Source organism: Aotus nancymaae, unplaced genomic scaffold, assembly GCF_030222135.1.
Source record: "Aotus nancymaae isolate 86718 unplaced genomic scaffold, 86718_ANA_hifiasm-v0.15.2.pri h1tg000016l, whole genome shotgun sequence".
NCBI classification, from domain to species: domain Eukaryota; kingdom Metazoa; phylum Chordata; class Mammalia; order Primates; family Aotidae; genus Aotus; species Aotus nancymaae.
In genome coordinates, this window is record NW_026988428.1 from 40,280,451 (window position 1) to 40,302,918 (window position 22,468).

Below are 22,468 nucleotides of genomic sequence, written 5' to 3' on the forward strand. Positions count from 1 at the left end.
GACAGCGGAAATTCGAGATTCTTGGCGAAGGAAGAGCATTTGCCATTCGGGGCTGGCTTTTGCCGCTGTCTTGAGACCTTAGTGCTGTAGATGAGCCACGAAGGATATTTGAGGGGAGAGTCTAGGTTTCTGGAATGGAGAGACTAAGACACTTTGCGTCTCCACGCACATCATTTGGGGGAGAAGGGGTTCCCTGTCGCTTCCTGCAACACACTACTAGGGTGTAGTAGGGGATAGTAACCGAGAGACCCAACACAGTCCTGCTTACCAAGAGGCTACTTAATGGTGGAGTAGGGGAGAAATACTCCAATGCACTGCATTTTGAACAGGAAAAAGGTTTAAGGAAAGTGCTATATTTCTGAAGAATGGGGCTTCATAATAAACATTAAGGTGCTTAGTGTCTGCTGTACAAGGCAGATTATTGGGGAGCTACGAAACGTGGACCCTAGCTCAGTTGCCGATAAAGAGGGAAATTGGGCTGGCGCGGTGGCTCACGCCTATAATCCCAGCACTTTGGGAAGCCAAGGAGGGTGGTTCCCTAGGTCAGGAGTTCGAGACCAGCCTGATCAACATGGTGAAACCTCATCTCCACAGAATACTAATTAGCCGGGCATGGTGGTATGCTCTTGTAATGCCAAAAACTAGGGAGTATGAGGTGGGAGGATAGCTCAAACCCGGGAGGCGGAGGTTGCAGTGAGCAGAGATCATGCCACTGTACTCCAACCTGGGCGACAGAGTGAGACCCTGTCTCAAAAAAGAAGGGAAGTTGGCCCAGCGCTGTGGCTTAAAAGTACAAAATTAGCCAGGTATGGTGGCGTGCGCCTGTAATCCCAGCTACTCGGGAAGCTGAGGCAGGAGATTCGCTTTAACTCATGAAGCGGAGGTTGCAATGAACTGAGATCAGGCCGTTGCACTCCAGACTGGGCAAAAAGAGCAAAACATCTCAAAAGAAAAAAAAGGGAAGTTAAGGACCAGCTCTCATTGTTTTAGTCTTACTCTATCGCCCATACTGGACTGCAGTGGTGCGATCACAGCTCATTGCAGCCTCGACCTCCCAAACAAGGGATCCTCCCCCGCAGCCTCCTGAGTAGCTGGGACCACAGGCATAAGCCATTGTGACCTGGCCGCCGGCTCTTAAATATTATTCTATACTTATAAGGAGGCTACTAAAGGGGAAAACAAAATACACAAATGGAGATAGCCTAGTGCCATAATGGGAGTACAAAAAGTATTGGGGGCCGGGCGTGGTAACTCACACCTGTAATCCCAGCACTTTAGAAGGCCGAGGCAGGTGGATCACCTGAGGTTAGAAGTTCGAGGCCAGTCTGGCCAACATGGCGAAACCCCATCTCCACTAAAAAAACAAAAAATTAGCCCGGCATCGTGGCATATGCCTGTAATCCCAGCTACTAAGGACGCAGAGGCAGGAGGATAGCTTGAACCTGGGACGTAGAGGTTGCAATGAGCCAAGATCGTGCTTCTGCACTCCAGCCTGGGCAACAGAGCGAGACTCTGTCTCCAAAAAAAAAGTAATGGGAGCAGAGGCCAGGTGCTGTGGCTCACACACTTTGGGAAGCAGAGGTAGGCAGATCACTTGAGGTCAGGAGTTCAAAACCAGACTGGCCAACAAGGTGAAACCTCGTCTCTACTAAAAATACAAAAAAATTAGCTGGGCATGGTGGTGTGCACCTGTAATCCCAGCTACACTGAAGGCTGAGGCAGGAGAATTGCTGGAGCCCGGGAGGCAGAGGTTGCAGTGAGCTGAGATCATGCCACTGCACTCCAGCCTGGGCAACAGATCAAGATGTCATCTCAAAATAAAAATAAAAATGAGCCTGGTGTGGTGGTACATGCCTGTCATCCCAGCTACTGGGGAGGCTGAGGCAGGAGAATTGCTTGAATCCGTGATGCAGAGGTTGCAGTGAGCTGAGGTCACGACACTGCACTTCAGCCTGGGCAACAGAGGGAGACTTGTCTAAAAAAAGTGAAAACTGGCCAAGCACAGTGGCTCATGCCTGTAATCCCAGCACTTTTGGAGGTCGAGGCAAGAGGTCGAGACCATCCTGGTCAACATGGTGAAGCCCTGTCTCTACTAAAAATATATAATTAGCTGTGTGTGGTGGCACGTGCCTATAATTCCAGCTACTTCGGAGGCTGAGGTAGGAGAACTGCTTGAACCCAGTGAGCCGAGATCACGCCACTGCACTCCAGCCTGGTGACAGAGCAAGCCTCCCTCTCAAAAAAAAAAAAAAAAAAAAAGTGAGAACTGACTGGGCGTGGTGGCTCACGCTTGTAATCCCAGCCCTTTGGGAGCTGAGGTGGGTAAATCATGAGGTCAGGAGTTTGAGACCAGCCTGGCCCACACGGTGAAACCCCATCTCTACTAAAAATGCAAAAATTAGCTGGGTGTCTTGGCAGGCGCCTATAATCCCAGCTACTCGGGAGGCTGAGGCAGGAGAATGGCTTGAACCCGGGAGGCGGAAGTTACAGTGAGTCAAGAATTCACAACTACATTCCAGTCTGGGCAAGACCCAGGGTAACAGAGTGAGAATCTCCTCTAAAAACAAAAAGCAAAAAGACTGAAAACTGGCCAGGGGAGGTGGCTCATGCCTGTAATTCCAGCACTTTGGGAGCCAAGGCGGCAGATCACTGGAGGTCAGGAGTTCGAGACCAGCCTGGCCAAGATAGCAAAACCTTATCTCTGCTAAAAACACACAACAAAATTAGCCAGATGTGGTTACACAGACCTGCAGTCCCAGCTACTTGGGAGGCTGAAGCAGGAGAAACGCCTGAGCCTGCGAAGTGGAGGTTGCAGTGAGCCAAGATTGTGCCACTGCATGCCAGCCTGGGCGATAGAGCAAGACTCCATCTCAAAAAAACAGCCTGGCCAACATGGTGAAACCCCTTCTCTACTAAAAATACAAAAAATTAGCCAGGCATGGTGGTGGGCACCTGTAATCCAGCTACTCTGGAGGCTGAGGCAGGAGAATCACTTGCGCCCGGGAGGCAGAGGTTGCAGTGAGCTGAGATCCTGCCATTGCACTCCAGCCTGGGAGACAGAGTGAGACTTCGTCTCAAAAAAAAAAAAGCTGCGACTTACTCCTGTACTCCCAGCACATTGGGAGCCTAAAGCGGGCAGATTGCCTGAGCTCAGGAGTTTGCGACCACCCTGGGCAATGTGGTGAAACCCTGTGTCTACTAAAATACAAAAAATTAGCCGGTGGGGCTGCATGCACGTGAGAGGTTAAGGCAAGAGAATTGCTTGAACCCAGGGGCGGAGGTTGCAGTGAGCCGAGATTGCACCACTGCACTCCAGCCTGGGTGACAGAGCAAGACTGTCTAAAAGAAATAAATTTTAAAAATTAAAATAAATAGAGACTGGGAACAGTGGCTCACGCCTGTAATCCCAGCACTTTGGGAGGCCAAGGAAGGTGGATCACTTGAGGTTAGGAGTTTGACCAGCCTGGCCAATGTGTCAAAACCCCGTCTGTACTAAAAATACAAACATTAGCTGGGTGTGGTGGCAAGTGCTTCTAATCCCAGCTAGTCCAGAGGCTGAGGCAGGAGAATCACTTGAACCCAGGAGGTGGAGGTTGCAGTGAGCTGAGATTGCGCTCCAGCCTGGGCGACAGAGTGAGACTCATCTAAAAAAATAAAATTAGCCATCATGTTGGCACAAGCTTGTAATCCCAGCCACCTTGGAGGCTGAGGCAGGAGAATTGCTTGAATCTGGGAGGCAGAGGTTGCAGTGACCCAGGATTGTGCCATTGCACTCCAGCCTGGGCAACAGAGTGAGACTTCATCTAAAAATAAGTCAGGTGCTGTGGTTCATGCCTGTAATCTCAGCACTTTGGGAGGCTGAGGTGGGCGGATCAGCTGAGGTCAGGCGTTTGAGATGAGCCTGACCAACATGGAGAAAGCCTGTCTCTACTAAAAATACAAAATTAGCAGGGTGTGGTGGCGCATGCTGGTAATCCCAGCTACTCGGGAGGCTGCAGCAGAAGAATCACTTGAACCCATGTGGTGGATGGAGTTTGTGGTAAGCCAAGATCTCTCCATTGGACTCCAGCCTGGGCAACAAGAGTGAAACTCAGTCTCAATCAATCCATCCATCCATCCATAAAATATAGGCTGGGTGCGGTGTCTCATGCCTGTAATCCCAGCACTTTGGGAAGTCGAGGCGGGCGGATCACGAGGTCAGGAGTTCAAAACCAGCCAGACCAACATGATGAAACCCTGTCTCCACTAAAAGTACAAAAATTAGCCGGGCATGGGGGGCATACCTGTAATGCCAGCTAGTCAGGACGCTAAGGCAGGAAAATTGCTTGAAGCTGGGAAGTGGAGATTGCAGTGAGCTGCGATCTCGCCATTGCACTCCAGTCTGGGTGACAAAGCGAAACTCCATCTCAAAAAAAAAAAAAAAATTAGCCAGGTGTGGTGTCACATGCCTATAATCCCAGCTACTTAGGAGGCTGAGGCAGAAGAATTGTTTGAACCCTGGAGATAGAGGTTGCAGTGAGCCAAGATTGCGCCACTGCACTCCAGCCTTGGCAACAAAGGGAGACTCCATCTCAAAAAACAAAAAATAAACAATAAATAAATAATAATAAAATATAAAAATAAAGTGAAAACTATAACTCTTACATTAGACAAATCTGACAGGTGGGCTGGATTTGGTCTGCAGGCTGTAGTTTGCCAGCCTCTAACCTAAATAGTTCAGAGTCTAAGGGAATAATTCAAGATAAGTTCAAGAAGGTAGGTCACAGCCAGGTGTGGTGGCTCATGCCTGTAATCCAGCACTTTGGGAGACTGAGACAGGCAGACCACTTAAGGCCAGGAGTTCGAAACCAGCCTGACCAACATGGTGAAACCCCGTCTCTACTAAAAATACAAAAATTAACTGGGTATGGTGTGCCTATAATCCCAGCTACTCAGGAGTCTTAGGTGGGAGAATTGCTTGAACCGGGGAGGTGGAGGTTGCAGTGAATCTAGATTGTGCCACTGCACTCCAGCCTGGGTGACAGAGTGAGACTGTGTCAAAAAAAAAGGTAGATCACAACTAAATAATGGTGATACTGAATATCAGGCTAATTGGTAACTTATTACTCTGACAGTGGGAGGCTGTTGAAGTTTTTTTTTAAGCAGGGGAGTAGTACTCATGCTTTAGATTAATTTGGTAACAATGTACAAGATGAATTTATTTATTTATTTATTTTGTTAATTTTTTTTGAGACAGAGTTTTGCTTTTGTTGCCCAGGCTGGAGTGCAATGGCGCAATCTCCGCTCACTGCAACCTCCGCCTCCTGGGTTCAAGCGATTCTCCTGCCTCAGCCTCCCAAGTAGCTATTACAGGTATGTACCACTATGTCTGGCTACAAGATGAATTTAAAATGGAAGAATGGAACTGAAGATAGCAACCCAGATGCTTTTGAAGTTTTTTTTTTAAGTAGGGGAGTAGATTAAACTCTTGTGTTTTAGATTAATTTGGTAACCGTGTATAAGATGAATTTAAAACAGAAGAACAGAACTGAAGACTGCAACCCTAAATTCTGGCAATTTCCCTTATCAAAAGAAGTTCTGTGGGAAAAACTGCCTTTTTTAAGACATTTTAAAAAATTCAAACTCACTGCATCCTAATTAACAGACTTCCATTTTGTTAGTTTTTTGAGATGGAGTCGGGATTTTCAGCTCTCTGGAATCCCCTCCCACATAGTGGCAGCATAAAAAAAAAGAGAGAGAGATAGAGATGGAGTCTCGCTCTAGTACCCAGGCTGGTACAGTGATATGATCTTGGCTCACTGCAACCTCCACCTCCTGAGTTCAAGTGATTCTCCCACCTCAGCCTTCCTAATAGCTGGCACTACGGGCCTGCACCACCACACTTGGCATTTTTTTTTTTTTTTTTTTTTTTTTTTTTGAGACGGAGTTTTGCTCTTGTTACCCAGGCTGGAGTGCAATGGCGTCATCTCGGCTCAATGCAACCTCTGCCTCCTGGGTTCAGGCAATTCTCCTGCCTCAGCCTCCTGAGTAGCTGGGATTACAGGCACGCACCACCATGCCCAGCTAATTTTTTGTATTTTTAGTAGAGACGGGGTTTCACTATGTTAACCAGGATGGTCTCGCTCTCTTGACCTCGTGATCCACCCACCTCGGCCTCCCAAAGTGCTAGGATTACAGACGTGAGCCACCGCGCCTCGCTTTTTTTTTTTTTTTTTTTTTTGAGACAGAGTTTTACTCTGTCACCTAGGCTGGAGTGCAGTGGTGTGATCTCGGCTCACTGCAACCTCTGTCTCCTGGGTTCAAGCAATTCTCCTACCTTAGCTTCCTGAATAGCTGGGATTACAGGCGCCTGCCACCACAGCCAGCTAATTTTTGAATTTTTAGTAGAGATGGGGTTTCGCCACGTTGGCCAGGCTAGTCTCAAACCCCTGACCTCAGGCGATCCACCTGCCTCTGCCTTCCAAAGTGCTGGGATTACAGGCGTGACCCACTGTGCCCAGCCTAATTTTTGAATTTTTGTATTTTTAGTAGAGGTGGGGTTTCTATGAGTTGCCCAGGCTGGTCTTGAACTCCTGGTCTCAAGTGATCTGCCCACCTGAACCTTCTAAAGTGCTGGGATAACAGGTGTGAGCCACTGTGCCAGCCTAATTCACAGTTATTTACACACACACACACACACACACACACACACACACACTGGTTGTTTACTTCTCTGTGTCTTCTTCGTTAAATGTATTTCAAGGCCGGACGTGGTGGCTCATGCTTGTAATCCAAGCATTTTGGAGGCCAAGGCAGGCAGATCACCTGAGGTCGGGAGTTCAAGAGCAGCCTGACCAACATGGTGAAACCCCGTCTTTAAAAAAAAAAAAAAAAGAAAAAAGGAAAAAAATAAAATAAAATAAATGTATTTCAAGGGATTTCATGTTAATATAGCTCTGAAAATGACTTTTCTCAAAGGATCACAAATAGTTTGTAATCAGGTTTATCCATGCATTTAGATGTTATCTCAACCATTAGCCAGTGGAATCCAAGTTGAACGAGGTTTCTTTTTCAAATTCACTAACAAGTTCAGTTTCTGGAGGGGCAAAATCTAGATTCAAATATGCTATGGGCCATAGCTTTTGGCCAAGGAATCTGCAGCCTGAATTAGCAGAAACTAGAAAGTATTTGGCCAGTATTAGATCCCGTTTCAAAAGTTGAATCCTTAGGTGAATGTGGTGGCTTGTGCCTATGTTCTCAGTTATACTGGAAACTAAACTGGGAGGATCTGCTTGAGCCCAGGTGGTCTAGGCTACAGTAAACCATAATCTAGCCAGGACACTCCAGCCTGGGTGACAGAGCAACACCCTGTCTCAAAAGAAAACAAAAAAAATTGAATTTAACAATCTAACAATTGCCTAAGAGAAAAATTACTAGAACAATTGAAAAATTTGTAAAGGAATGTAGAAACATTCTGTCAATTATAGCATCTTTTTTTTTTTTTTAAGACGGAGTTTCGCTCTTGTTACCCAGGTTGGAGTGCAATGGCGCCATCTCGGCTCACTGCAACCTCTGCCTCCTGGGTTCAGGCAATTCTCCTGCCTCAGCCTCCTGAATAGCTGGGATTACAGGCACGCGCCACCATGCCCAGCTAATTTTTTGTATTTTTAGTAGAGATGGGGTTTCACCATGTTGACCAGGACGGTTTTGATCTCTTGACCTCGTGATCCACCTGCCTCGGCCTCCCGAAGTGCTGGGATTACAGGCGTGAGACACCGGGCCCCGCCGAGGGGGATTTCTAATAAAGTAACAACTTAGAAGTTGTTAATTTTGCATTAGGAAGTCAAAGGGTAAGAATGTCTTCTGGGTACAGGGAATAAAAATTGGCCATAGCCTTAAAAGATATTTTACAACCCAGCTAAATATAAACATCACTAGTAGCCACTTGAAGTCCCAGCTACTTGTGAGGCTAAAGTGAGAGGATTGCTTGAGTCCGAGAGTTCAAGTTCAGCCTGGGCAACATAGGGAGACCCTGTCTTTCAAAAAATAAATAAAATAATTTTAAAAATTACTTATGTTTTAGGCCAAGCATGGTGGCTCATGCCTGTAATTCCAACATTTTGGGAGGCCAAGGTAGGAGGATGGTTTGAGGCCAGGAGTTCAAAACCTGCCTGGGTGGCCGCATGCAATACTAATACCTGTAATCGCAGCATTTTGGGAGGCTGAAGTGGGTGGATCATCTGAGGTCAGGAGTTCAAGACTAACCTGGCCAACATGGTGAAAACCCATCTTTACTAAAAATACAAAAAATAACTCGGCATGGGGGTGCACGCCTGCAGTCCCAGCTATTTGGGAGGCTGAGGCAGAAAAATCACTTGAACCCAGGAGGCCGAGTGAAACTCTGTCTCAAAAAAAGAAGTGTAGCCTATTTGTTTGGTTTGGTTTGGTTTGGTTTGGTAGAATGGAAAGAGTTTCAAAATGAGTACTGTAGTTTGTGCTGAGTTTTCTTATATTATTTTTTCTTTTTCTTTTTTTTTTTTGAGACGGAGTTTCACTCTTGTTGCCCATGCTGTGCAATGGCACAATCTCGGCTCACTGCAACCTCTGCCTCCTGAGTAGCTGGGATTATAGACGCATGCCACCACGCCTGGCTAATTTTGTATTTTTAGTAAAGATGGGGTTTCTCCATGTTGGTAAGGCTGGTCTCGAACTCCCAACCTCAGGTGATCCACCTGCATTGGCTTTCCAAAGTCCTGGCATTACAGGCACGAGCTACTGCACCTGACCAGTTTGGTTTTTTTGAAACAATATCTCTCTGTAGCCCAAGCCAGAGTACATGGGCAGGATCATGGCTCACTGCAGCCTCCACCTTCTGGGCTCAAGTGATCTTCCCACTTCAGCATCCTGAGTTGTTCGGACTACAGTGGTGAACCATCATGCCTGAGTTTTCTCATATTCTGAGGTTTTTTGTTATAGTTGTTGTTCAAACAAAATGTCTCAGATATTTATTACTGAACCAGCCTACTTACTAGTGCACAGCATATCAAGAGAAAAAACATTTCCCAATAAAGCATATCTAACTGTCTATATATTTTCAGCTTGATGTGGTAAGATTATAGTGATCTTTTTTTTTTTTTTTGAGACAGAGTTTCTCTCTTGTTACCCAGGTTGGAGTGCAATGGCGCCATCTCGGCTCACTGCAACCTCTGCCTCCTGGATTCAGGCAATTCTCCTGCCTCAGCCTCCTGAGTAGCTGGGATTACAGGCACACGCCACCACGCCCAGCTAATTTTTTGTATTTTTAGTAGAGACGGGGTTTCACCATATTGACCAGGATGGTCTCGATCTCTTGACCTCGTGATCCACCCGCCTCGGCCTCCCAAAGTGCTGGGATTACAGGCGTGAGCCACCGCGCCCGGCTATAGTGATCTTGATATAGCAAAAATGTGTGCCATCTCATGTACAATTTCTTTTCTTTTTTGTTTTTTTTTTTGAGATGGAGTCTTGCTCTATCGCCAGGCTGGAGTGCAATGGCGCAATCTCGGCTCACTGCAACCTCCGCCTCCTGGATTCAAGCGATTCTTCTGCCTCAGCCTCCCAAGTAGCTGGGACCACAGGCACGTGCCACTGTGCCCAGCTATTTTTTGTATTTTTAGTAGAGATGGGGTTTCACCATGTTGGCCAGGATGGTCTCGATTTCTTGACCTCGTGATCTGCCCGCTTCGGCCTCCCGAAGTGCTGAGATTACAGGCGTGAGCCACCGCGCCCGGCCTTTCTTTTTTTTTTCTTTTTTTTGTTTTTTTGTTTTTGTTTGTGTTTTGCTCATGTACAATTCCTTATAGACTCAGCTTGATTCTTCTCCAATGTCTCCTCTTGTAGTAGTACCTGATTTTATTGTAAGTTTTCGTCCAAATCCACTGGGGAATGGGATGACTTTGCTTTTGTTTCGTGGCCAGGAATCACTTGATCCTTAGAGTCTCTTGAGACAACATGGCAAGAAAGAAAGTGAATCACACACACCACAATTGCAGAGAAAAGAGAGAGCTCATATTCTGAGTTTTGGTTTGGTGCTACCAGTGTGTCTTGGGCCAGCATCAACATAAACATCTTTACAGGAAAGAAGAGCCTTTTAAAAGCTATTTACTTGTAAAAATGAAATGTATTGAAATATTTTTAAAATGGTCTTCTGCCAGGCACAGTGGCTCACACCTGTAATCCCAGTACTTTGGGAGGCTGAGGTGGGTGGATCACTTGAGGCCAGGAGCTTGAGACAGTCTGGCCAAGGTGGCAAAACCCTGTCTTTCCTAAAAATACAAAAATTAGCTGGGTGTGGTGATACATGGCTTTACTCCCAGCTACTTGAGAGGCTGAGGCAGGAGAATTGCTTGAACCCCGGAGGTGGAGGTTGCAGTGAGCTGAGATCACACCATTGCACTCCAGCCAGGGCGACAGAGGGAGACTCTGTCTCAAAAAAAAAAAAAAAAAAAAAAAGTTATTCTACCCCACATCCCCAACCCCCAGGCTGTGGCAATCCCCAGGCTGGATGGGTACTGGTCTACTGTCTATTAGGAACTGAGCCACACAAGAGGTGAACGCTTCGTGAGCCAGCATTACTGCCTGAGCTCTACCTCCTGATCAGTGATGGCATTAGATTCTCATAGAAGTGCAAACCCTATTGTGAACTGCATATTCCAGGGATCTAGGTTGTGCTCAGTTTATGATAATCCTTTTTTTTTTCTTTGATACAGGGTCTCTGTTGCCCAGGCTGGAGTGCAGTGGCATGATCTTGGCTCACTGCAACCTCCGCTTTCCGGGTTCAAGTGATTCTCCTGCCTCAGCCTCCCTAGTAGCTAGGATTACAGGTACCTGCCACTGTATTTTTGTATTTTTAGTAGAGATGGGGTTTCATTATGTTGGCCAGGCTGATCTCAAACTCTCAACCTTGGGTGATCCACCAGCCTCGGCCTCCCAAAGTGCCAGGATTACTGGTGTAAGCCACCACACCCAGCCCCTTATGAGAATCTAATGCCTGATGGAACAGTTTCATTCCAAAACCATTCCTTCACCATGGAAAAAATTATCTTGCACAAAATTCATTTCTGCTGCCAAAAACGTTCTATCTCAACCATCACCTTGTAGTATTTTCTACATTTGAAGTTCATATCATAGAAAATAAGACTATTGACTGGTCAGGGTGGTTCATTCCTATAATCCTAGTTCTTTGGGAGGTGAAGATGGGAGGATCGCTTGAGCCCAGGAGTTTGAGACCAGCCTGGACAACGTAGGGAGAGCCTGTCACTATAAAATATAAAAAATTAGCCGGCTGGGCGCGGTGGCTCACACCTGTAATCCCAGCACTTTGGGAGGCCGAGGCGGGTGGATCACAAGGTCAAGAGATCGAGACCATCCTGGTCAACATGGTGAAACCCTGTCTCTACTAAAAATACAAAAAATTAGCTGGGCATGGTGGCGCGTGCCTGTAATCCCAGCTACTCAGGAGGCTGAGGCAGGAGAATTGCTTGAACCCAGGAGGCGGAGGTTGCGGTGAGCCGAGATGGCGCCATTGCACTCCAGCCTGGGTAACAAGAGCGAAACTCCATCTCAAAAAAAAAAAAAAAAAAAAAAAAAATCAGCCAGGTGTGGTATATGGTGATGCTGGGATTACAGGCATGAGTCACTGTGCCTGGCCTAGTGGACACATTTCTTGAGTGAGAACACTGCTGTCATATTTTTTCACTATTCTCAGTGCCTAGCACATAGCAGATGCTCAAAAATGTTTGTTGCATATATTAAAAATTTAGCTGTAATGGAGAAAATACTAAAAATATGAAAATTAAAAAAATAAAAATAAAAATACAAAAATTAGCTGAGCATGGTGACGTGTGCCTGTAATGCCAGCTACTTGGGAGGCTGAGGCAGGAAAATTGCTTGAATTGGGACCCGGGAGGCAGAGGTTGAAGTGAGCCATCTCTGATGGCATGCACCTGTAGTCGTAGCTACTTAGGAGGCTGAGGTGGGTGGATCACTTGAGCCCAGGAGGTCAAGGTTGAAATGAGCTGAGATCATGCCATGTACTCCAGCTTGGGTGACAGAGACACTGTGTCAAAAAAAAAGCATCTTTTTTTTTTAGTCTCTGTTCTTCTTCTTTTTCTTTGAGACAGAGTTTAGCTCTTGTCACCCAGGCTGGAGTGCAGTGGCTTACTGCATTCTCTGCCCCCTGGGTTTAAGCATTCTTCTGTGTCAGCCTCCTGAGCAGCTAGGATTACGGATGCCTGCCACCACACCCAGCTAATTTTTGTATTGAGACGGGGTTTCACCATGCAGGCTAGACTGGTCTCAAACTCTGGACCTCGGTGATCTGCCCACTTCAGCCTCCCAAAGTGCTGGGATTACAGGTGTGAGCCACCTTGCTTGACCCTCCGTCTCTGTTCTTGATCTCTCTCTCTTTTTTGACAGGAATCTCGCTCTGTTACTCAGGCTAGAGAGCAATGATGGGATCTCAGCTCACTGCAACGTCTGCCTCCTGGGTTCAAGTAATTTTCCTGCCTCAACCTCCTGAGTAGCTGGGATTACAGGTGTGTGCCACCATGCTCAGCTAATTTTTGTATCTTTAGTAGAGACAAGGTTTCACCATGTTGGCCAGGCTGGTCTCGAACTCCTGACCTCAAGTGATCCACCTGCCTTGGGCTCCCAAAGTGGTGGGATTACAGGAATGAGCCACCTCGAAGGTTTGTTCTTGATCTCTTTGACGTGTTACCACAGAAGGGTCCCAATTCAGACCCCAAGAGAGGGTTCTTGGGCCTTAAGCAAGAAAGAATTCAGGGGAGTCCCTATGGTAAAGTGAAAGCAAGTTTATTAGGAAAGTAAAGAAATAAAAGAATGGCTACTCCATAGCCAGAGCAGCCCCAAGGCTACTGGTTGACTATTTTTATGGTTATTTATTATTATATGCTAAACAAGGGGTGGATTATTTATGAGTTTTCTGGGAAAGGCATGGGCAATCCCCTCTCCCAACTCAGGGCTCCTCCCCTTTTTAGACTTATTGGGTAACTTGCTGACTTTGCCATGGCATCTGTAAACCCTCAGCATGCTGGAAGGAGTGTCTTTTAGCATGCTAGTGAATTATAAGCATATAATGAGCAGTGAGGATGACCAGAAATCACTTTGTCGTCTTTGTGACTTCTATCTTGTGCCAACCTCTTATTTCATCCTGTGACATAGAATTCCTGATCTCCTGGAAATGCAGCCCAGGAGGTCAAGATGGGAAGATTGCTTGAGCCTAGGAGTTTGAGACCAGCCTGGACAACATAGGGAGAGCCTGTCGCTATAAAATATAAAAAATTAGCCAGGTGTGGTATATGGTGATGCTGGGATTACAGGCCTGAGTCACTGTGCCTGGCCTAGTGGACACACTTGGCTCAAGTGATCCACCTGCGTTGGCCTCCCAAAGTGCTGGGATTACAGCCTCATTTTATCCAGCGCCTGTTGAAGATGGAATTGCTCTGGTTCAAAGGCCTCTGACAGAAGTGGTTGATATAGATGACCAACTATTCCTTTTTTTCTGAAAAGGGTGTCTTCTGTTTGTTTGTTTATTTATTTATTTATTTTATTTTATTTTATTTTATTTTTTTTTTGAGACGGAGTTTCACTCGTTACCCAGGCTGGAGTGCAATGGCGTGATCTCGGCTCACCGCAACCTCCGCCTCCTGGGTTCAGGCAATTCTCCTGCCTCAGCCTCCTGAGTAGCTGGGACTACAGGCATGCGCCACCATGCCCAGCTAATTTTTTGTATTTTTAGTAGAGACGGGGTTTCACCATGTTGACCAGGATGGTCTCGATCTCTTGACCTCGTGATCCACCCGCCTCGGCCTCCCAAAGTGCTGGGATTACAGGCTTGAGCCACCGCGCCCGGCCTATTTATTTATTTTTTAAGACAGGGTTTCACCATGTTGGTCAGGCTGGTCTTGAACTCCTGACCTCAGGTGATCCGCCCGCCTTGGCCTCCAAAGTGCTTGGATTACAGGCGTGAGCCACCATGCCTGGCTATTTATTTATTTTTTGGGATAGGGTCTCACTCAGGCTGGAGTGCAGTGGCGCCATCTTGGCTCACTGCAACCTCTGCCTCTTGGGTTCAAGCGATTATTCCACCTCAACCTCCCAAGTAGCTGGGAGTACAGGCACACGCCACCATACACGGCTAATTTTTGTATTTTTAATAGAGACAGGGTTTCACCATGTTGGCCAGGCTGGCCTCAAACTCCTGGCCTAAGGTGATCTACCTGCCTGGGCCTCCCAAAGTGCTGGGATTACAGGTGCGAGCCATCACGCCCATCCTTATTTATTTATTTATTTATTTATTTATTTGAGAAAGGGTCTCACTCTGTCACCCAGGCTGAAGTGCAGTGGCATGATTTCTGCTCACTATAGCTTTGACCTCCCAGGCTTGAGTGATCCTCCCCAGCGTCCCAGGTAGCTGGGACTACAGGTGGGCGCCATCACGTCTGGCTAATTTTTTTTTTTTGAGATGGAGTTTTGCTCTTGTTGCCCAGGCTGCAGTGCAATGGCACGATGGTGCGATCTCAATTCACTGCAACCTCCACTTCCTGGGTCAAGTGATTCTCCTACCTCAGCCTCCTGAGTAGCTGTGATTACAGGCATGTACCACCACACCCAGCTAATTTTTTTTGTTTGTTTTTTTGAGGTGGAGTCTCACTCTGTGCTGGGAAAAAGGCTGAGGCATGACCTGCTTATCTGGCACGGGATGGGAGTTAATGGAAGACCATGCTCCATGCTGAAAGTAAGGAAGACCTCTTTGAAGCACCAGAATGTGGTCAGACTTGCTGGCTGTAGCTGCAGGCTTTTCCCTGTTTACTCATTGTATCTGAAGTAGAGCATTCTCTGTACCTTCAAAGGAAATGCCAAACCACCACAGCTATATAGATCATCTGCTTGATGTTTCTTTTTTACCTCCCTCCATACCTGAGCACATGCTTCTTTGTTTAAACATTCAATAAATAGTGTGGGTTTCCAGTGCTGGGGCCTTCGCATCCTCCTATTCCCCTCCGCCCCCTGGGAGCCCATCTTCATGCACTCTTACTCTTGTCTCTTAATTTCTTTTTTTTTAAATAAAGACGGGTTTTCACCATGTTGGTCAGGCTGGTCTTGAACTCCTGACCTCAGGTGATCCGCCCTCCTTGGCCTCCAAAGTGTTTGGATTACAGGCGTGAGCCACTGAGCCCAGCCTCTTTTTTTTTAGAGACGGAGTTTCACCATGTTGGTCAGGCTGGTCTTGAACTCCCGACTTCAGGTGATCCACCCGTCTCGGCCTCCCAAAGTGCTGGGATGACAAGCATGAGCCACCACGCCTGGTCTTTGTCTCTTAATTTCTTTGTCTCCACCGACCCTTGTTACTTCCTAGGTTGTGTCTGGGCTGGTCCCCGACAACTCTGTTTCCCAGACTGGAGTGTAGTGGCATGATCTTGGCTCACTACAACTTCCATCTCCTGGGTTCAAATGACTCTCCTGCATCAGCCTCCTGAGTAGCTGGGACTACAGGCACGTACCGCCATGCCTGGTTAATTTTTGTAGTTTTAGTAGAAACGGGGTTTCACTATGTTGACCAGGCTGGTCTCGAACTCCTGACCTCCTGATCTGCCCGCCTCAGACTCCTAAAGTGCTGGGATTACAGGCGTGAGCCACTGCGCCAGGCTAATTTTGTATTTTTAGTAGAGACAGAGTTTCTCCATCTTGGTCAGGCTAATCTCGAGCTCCCGACTGACCTCAGGTGATCCACCAGCCTCAGCCTCCCAAAGTGCTGAAATTACAGGTATGAGCCACCTTGCCTGGCCACACCTAGCTAATTTTTGTATTTTTTGTGGAGAGAGGTTTCACCAAGTTGCCCAGGTTGGTCTAAAACTTCTTGGCTCAAGTGACCCACCTGTGTTGGCCTCCCAAAGTGCTGGGATTACAGGCGTGAGCCACTGTGCCTGGTCCTCCCTCAGTTTCTTAAAGGTGAAATTATTATTCTCTGCTTGCCTAGGTAGGAGAATCTTGAAGGAAATAGAGAGTATAATCTTACTTACCATTGTAAATTTTTTTTTCTTTTTGAGACAGTGTTGCTCCCTCGCCATGCAACAGGCTGGGGTGCAATGGCGTGATCTCGGCTCACTGCAACCTCCACCTCCCGGGTTCAAGCAATTCTCCTGCCTCAGCCTCTGGAGTAGCTGGGACTACAAGCGAGAGTCACCACGCCCAGCTAATTTTTTTTTTTTTCGAGACGGAGTTTTGCTCTTGTTACCCGGGCTGGAGTGCAATGGCGCGATCTCGGCTCACCGCAACCTCCGCCTCCTGGGTTCATGCAATTCTCCTGCCTCAGCCTCCTGAGTAGCTGGGATTACAGGCACGTGCCACCATGCCCAACCAATTTTTTGTATTTTTTAGTAGAGACGGGGTTTCACCATGTTGACCAGGATGGTCTCGATCTCTTGACCTCGTGATCCACCCGCCTTGACCTCCCAAAGTGCTGGGAATACAGGTGTGAGCCATCGTGCCCAGCCCAATTTTTATTTTTAAAGAAATTAAAAAAAAAAACAACTTCTTTTAATAAAAAAATTTTTTTCTTTTTTTTTTTTTCAAAATAAAGTCGGGGTTTCACCCTGTTGGTCAGGCTGGTCTTGAACTCCTGACCTCAGGTGATCCGGCTGCCTTGGCCTCCAAAGTGCTTGGATTACAGGTGTGAGCCACCGCGCCTGGCCAATTTTTCTCTTTTTTTAAATTTTATTTTAGTAGAGACGGGGTTTCACCATGTTGGCCAGGAGGGTCTTGATCTCTTGACCTCGTGATCCACCCGCCTCTGCCTCCCAAAGTGCTGGGATTACAGGAGTGAGCCACGGTGCCTGGCTTCCCATTGTAAATTACATCCTATCACTAGTTGTCTGCATTTCTGTAGTAGCTTTACCAGGGGTGTCCAATCTTTTGGCCTTCCTGGGCCACGTTAGAAGAATTGTTTTGGGCCACAATAAAATACACTAACACTAACTAATGAACTAAAATGAAAAAATCACAAAAGAATCTTTTTATTTTTTATTATTTTTTTATTTTTTATTAAGACGGGGTTTCACCATGTTGGTCAGGCTGGTCTTGAACTCCAGACCTCAGGTGATCCACCCGCCTTGGCCTCCAAAGTGTTTGGATTACAGGCCTGAGCCACCACGCCCGGCCAAAAGAATCTTACAATTTCTTATTTTTTGGGACAGAGTCTCACTCTGTCACCCAAGCTAGAGTGCAGTAGTGCCATCTTGGCTCACTGCAACCTCTGCCTCCCAGGTTCAAGCGATTGTCCTGCCTCAGCCTCCCGAGTAGCTGGGATTACAGGCATGAGCCACCACGTCCGGCTGATTTTGTATTTTTACTAGAGATGGGTTTCTCCATGTTGGTCAGGCTGGTCTTGAACTCCTGACCTCAGGTGATCCGCCTGCCTCAACCTCCCAAAGTGCTGGAATTATAGGTGTGAGCCACTGCGCCCACCTGACTCTTTTTATTTTGTTTTTGAGACGGAGTTTTGCTCTGTCACCCATGCGGGAGTGCAATGAATCGATCTCGGCTCACTGAAACCTCTGCATTTCGGCTTCATGTGATTCTTTCTCAGCCTTCAGAGTAGCTGAGATTACAGGTGCCTGACACCAGCCTCGGCTAATTTTTGTGTTTTTAGTAGAGATGGGGCTTCACCATGTTGGCCAGGCTGGTCTCAAGCTCCTGACCTCAAGTGATCCACCCGCCTCAGCCTCCCAAAGTGCTGGGATTACAGACGTGAGCCACCGGACCAGCCCCAAGTGACTCTCAAGGACTGGAGACACAGGCTATTAAGAATTGCTAACCACAGTCTCTTAGTCTCCATTTTAAATAACAAAAGAGGAAATTCTTCACTCCCGGACACAACTCTCCATCATACAGTTGGCCAAGAGCAGTTAGCAACTTTCATCCTTAACTTGTGTCCTTTGGGAGTTGCTGCTTTCTTAGAGTTATTAAATGCGTGTAGGCAGTGTCTGTTTTGTTAAGCCAGATTTATACCAAATGAAAAGGCAGAGAAAGATCTAAGTTAATGAAGATTTCTTTTATTTTTATTTTTATTTTTGAGATGGAGTTTTGCTCTTGTCACCCAGGCTGGAGTGCAATGGCATGATCTCTGATCACTGCAACCCTGTGCCTCCTGGGTTCAAGCGATTCTCTAGCCTCAGCCTCCCAAGTAGCTGGGATTACAGGCACCTGCCACCATGCCTGGCTAATTTTTGTAGTGTTTTTTTTTTCTGAGACAGAGTCTCGCACTGTTGCCTAGGCTGGAGTGCAATGGCATGATCTTGGCTCACTGCCCACCTCCCGGGTTCAAGCTATTCTCCAGCCTCAACCTCCCGAGTAGCTGGGATTACAGGCACCCGCCACCACGTTTGGCTATAATTTTTGTATTTTTAGTACAGACAAGGTTTCTTTTTTATTTTATTTTTTTTTAGAGACAGGGTTTAACCATGTTGGCCAGGCTGGTCTTGAACTCCTGATGTCAGGTGATCGCCCTCCTTGGCATCCCAAAGGGCTGGGATTACAGCATGAGCCACCGCACCTGGTCTTAATGAAGATTTCTTTCTTTTTTTTTTGGGACAGAGTTTTTGCTCTTGTTGCCCAGGCTGGAGTGCGGTGGCGCAATCTTGGCTCACCACAACCTCCGCCTCCTGGATTCAAGCGATTCTCCTGCCTCAGCCTCCTGAGTAGCTGGGATTACAGGCATGAGCCACCACGCCCGGCTAATTTTGTATTTTTAGTAGAGACGGGGTTTCTCCACGTTGGTCAGACTGGTCTCGAACCCCCAATTTCAGGTGACCGCCTGCCACAGCCTCCTAAAGTGCTGGGATTACAGGTGTGAGCCACCATGCCCTGCCAAGAGCTAGCTGATTTCTAAGAACTAGATCAACAAATCAGTGCGATTGTAAAAGCAACTCTTGGAACACAGGTCGGGAAATTTTGTGCTTAATTCAGAGATTAAAAATCTAGCTATCTCATTTCTGGGTATTGAAACGGTAGAAAATAAAATTTTAGGCTGTGCGGGGTGGCTTAGTCCTGTAATCCCAGCACTTTGGGAGGTTGAGGCAGGTGGATCACCTGAGATTGGGAGTTCGAGACCACCCTGACCAACATGGAGAAACCCCGTCTCTACTAAAAAAATACAAAATTTGGGCCGGGCGCGGTGGCTCACGCCTGTAATCCCAGCACTTTGGGAGGCCGAGGCGGGTGGATCACGAGGTCAAGAGATCGAGACCATCCTGGTCAACATGGTGAAACCCCGTCTCTACTAAAAATACAAAAAATTAGCTGGGCATGGTGGTGCGTGCCTGTAATCCCAGCTACTCAGGAGGCTGAGGCAGGAGAAATGCCTGAACCCAGGAGGTGGAGGTTGCGGTGAGCCGAGATCGCGCCATTGCACTCCAGCCTGGGTAACAAGAGCAAAACTCCGTCTCAAAAAAAAAAAAAAAAAAAAAAAAAAAAAAAAAAAATACAAAATTAGCTGGGCATGGTGGTGGTGTACTGTAATCTCAGCTACTTGGGAGGCTGAGGCAGGAGAATCACTTGAACCCGGGAGGCTGAGGTTGTGGTGAGCCGAGATCATGCCATTGTGCCATTGCATTCCAGCCTGGGCAACAAGAGCGAAACTCCATTTCAGAAAAACCAAAAATAGGCCAGGAGTGGTAGCTCACACCTGTAATACCAGCACTTTGGGAGGCTGAGGTAGGTGGATCACAGGGTCAGGAGTTCGAGACCAACTTGGCCAATATGGTGAAATCCCATCTCTACTAAAAACACAAAAATTAGATGGGCGTGGTGGCACGTGCCTGTAGGTGCCTGGGAGGTGGAGGCTGTAGTGAGCGGAGATCACGCCACTGCACTCTAGCCTGGGCGAAAGAGGCAGACTCCATCTAAAAAAAAAAAAAAAAGGCCTAAAACAACAACAACAACAAAAGAGTTCCAGATCAGCCTGGCCAACATGGTGAAATCCCATCTCTACTAAGAATACAAATAATAGCCAGATGTGGTGGCATGTGCCTGTAATCCCAGCTACTCAGGAGGCTGAGGCAGAACTGCTTGAACTCACAAGGCAGAGTTTGCAGTGAGATGAGATCCTGCCACTGCACTGCAGCATGAGGGACATAGTGAGATTGTCTCATATAATAAAATAAAATAAAATGAATAAAATAAAACAGAGATCTTAAGACTGACAAATGAGGCTGGGTGCATTGGCTAAAGCCTGTAATCCTAGCTGTTTAGTTGGTTCAGGCAGGCGGATCAGGGGTTTGAGACCAGCCTGGCCAACATGGTAAAACCGTCTTTACTGAAAATACAAAAATCAGCAGGGCACAATACTGCAAGCCTGTAACCCCAGCTACTCAGGAGACTGATGCAGGAGAATCGCTTGACCCCAGGAGACCAAGGTTATAGTGAGCTGAAATTTAATTAAAAATTTTTTTCTGGCTGGGCATGGTAGCTCACTCCTGTAATCCCAGCACTTTGGGAGCCCGAGGCGGGTAAATCACGAGGTCGGGAATTCAAGGCCAGCCTGGATAATTTGGTGAAACCCTGTCTCTACTAAAAATAGAAAAATTAGCTGGGTGTGGTGGCGTGCACCTGTAATCCTGGCTGCTCAGGAGGCTGAGGCAGGAGAATCGCTTGAACTCAGGAGGCGGAGGTTGCAGTGAGCCGAGATTGCACCACTGCACTCCAGCCTGGGCGACAGAGCAAGACTCCATCTCAAAAATAAAAAATCAAAAATTTTTTTTTCTGAGACAGTTTCACTCTTCTTGCCCAGGCTGGAGTGCAATGGTGCAATCTTGGCTCACTGCAACCTCTGTCTCCTGGGTTCAAGCGGTTCTCCTGCCTCAGCCTCCCGAGTGGCTGGGATTACAAGCATGTGCCACCATGCCTGGCGAATTTTTATTAGAGAAAAGGGTTTCTTCACGTTGGTCAGGCTAGTCTAGAACTCCTAACCTCAGGTGATCTGCCCGCTTGGGTCTCCCAAAGTGTTGGGATTACAGGTGCTCTGAGCCACTGTGTCTGGCCAAAAAAAATTTTAAGACACTCAGGCTGGAGTGTAGTGGCAGGATCACGGCTCACCACAGGCTTGACCTCCTAGGCCGAGGTGATCAGCTTCCCTATCAGCTGGGACTATAGGCATCTGCCACCACACTTGGCTAATTTTTTTCTGTAGAGACAGGGTTTTGCTGTGTTACTCAGGCTGGTCTGCAATTCTTGTGCTCAAGCAATCTGCCCGCCTGGGCCTCCCAAAATGCTAGGATTACAAGCATGAACTGTGTGCATGGCCTCATTGTGGTTCTGATTTGCATTTCCCCTAGTGATTCCTAGCCCCCCCCCGCTTTTTTTTTGAGATGGAGTCTCGCTATGTTGCCCAGGCTGGAGTGCAGTGCTGCGATCTCAGCTCACTGCAACCCCTGCCTCCTGGGTTCAAGTGATTCTCCTGCCTGAGCCTCCTGAGTAGCTGGGATTACAGGCACTCGCCACCACGCCCAGCTAATTTTTATCTTTAGTAAAGACAGGGTTTCATCATGTTGGCCAGGCTGGTCTCAAACTACTGACCTGTGATCCTCCTGCCTTGGCCTCCCAGTGTTGGGATTACAAGGTGTGAGCCATCATGCATGGCTTTTTTTTTTTTTGAGACAGAGGAGTTTTGCTGTTGTTGCTCAGGCTGGAATGCAATATCCCAATCTACGCTCACTGCAACCTCCACCTCCTGGATTGAAGCAATTCTCCTGCCTCAGCCTCACTAGTTGGAATTAAGTTTTTCTTGGAATTCCTACATAGCTACCTGTAAACTAAATGTTATGTTCTAGTTTGCCTGGGACAATCCTGATTTTCATTTATTGTCCTAATGTAATTATGGCTATCCTAACCAGAAGCTACTTTATAGATTAAAATGTGTGTAGAAAATATGCTTAAGAGCAGAAAGTTTACACTATACTCAAAATCTCCCCTTTCAGGAGGTAGCCTTTTCACCTACCTCCAACCTCTTCAACCCTATACCAAACTCTTACATGTCAAATTGTAGCCAGTGTAAACTACTCAGAGGCCACAGAAGCCCCATTGTGCATTCAGAAAGATTGAAGTTCAGGCTGGGTGAGGTGGCACATGCCTGTAATCTCAGCACTTTGGGAGGTCTAGATGGGTGGATCACCTGAGGTCAGGAGTTCAAGAACAGCCTGGCCAAAATGGTGAAACCCTAGCTCTACTAGAAATATTAAAACAAAAACAAAAATACCCCAAAACATAAATAAGCCAGCCATGGTGGCATAGGCCTGTAATTTCAGCTACTCAGGAGGCTGAGGCAAAAGAATCATTTGAATCTGGGAGAAAGAGGTTGCAGTGAGCCGAGATCATGCACCATTGCACTCCAGTCTGGGCAGTAAGTGTGAAACTCCATCTTAAAAAAAACAAA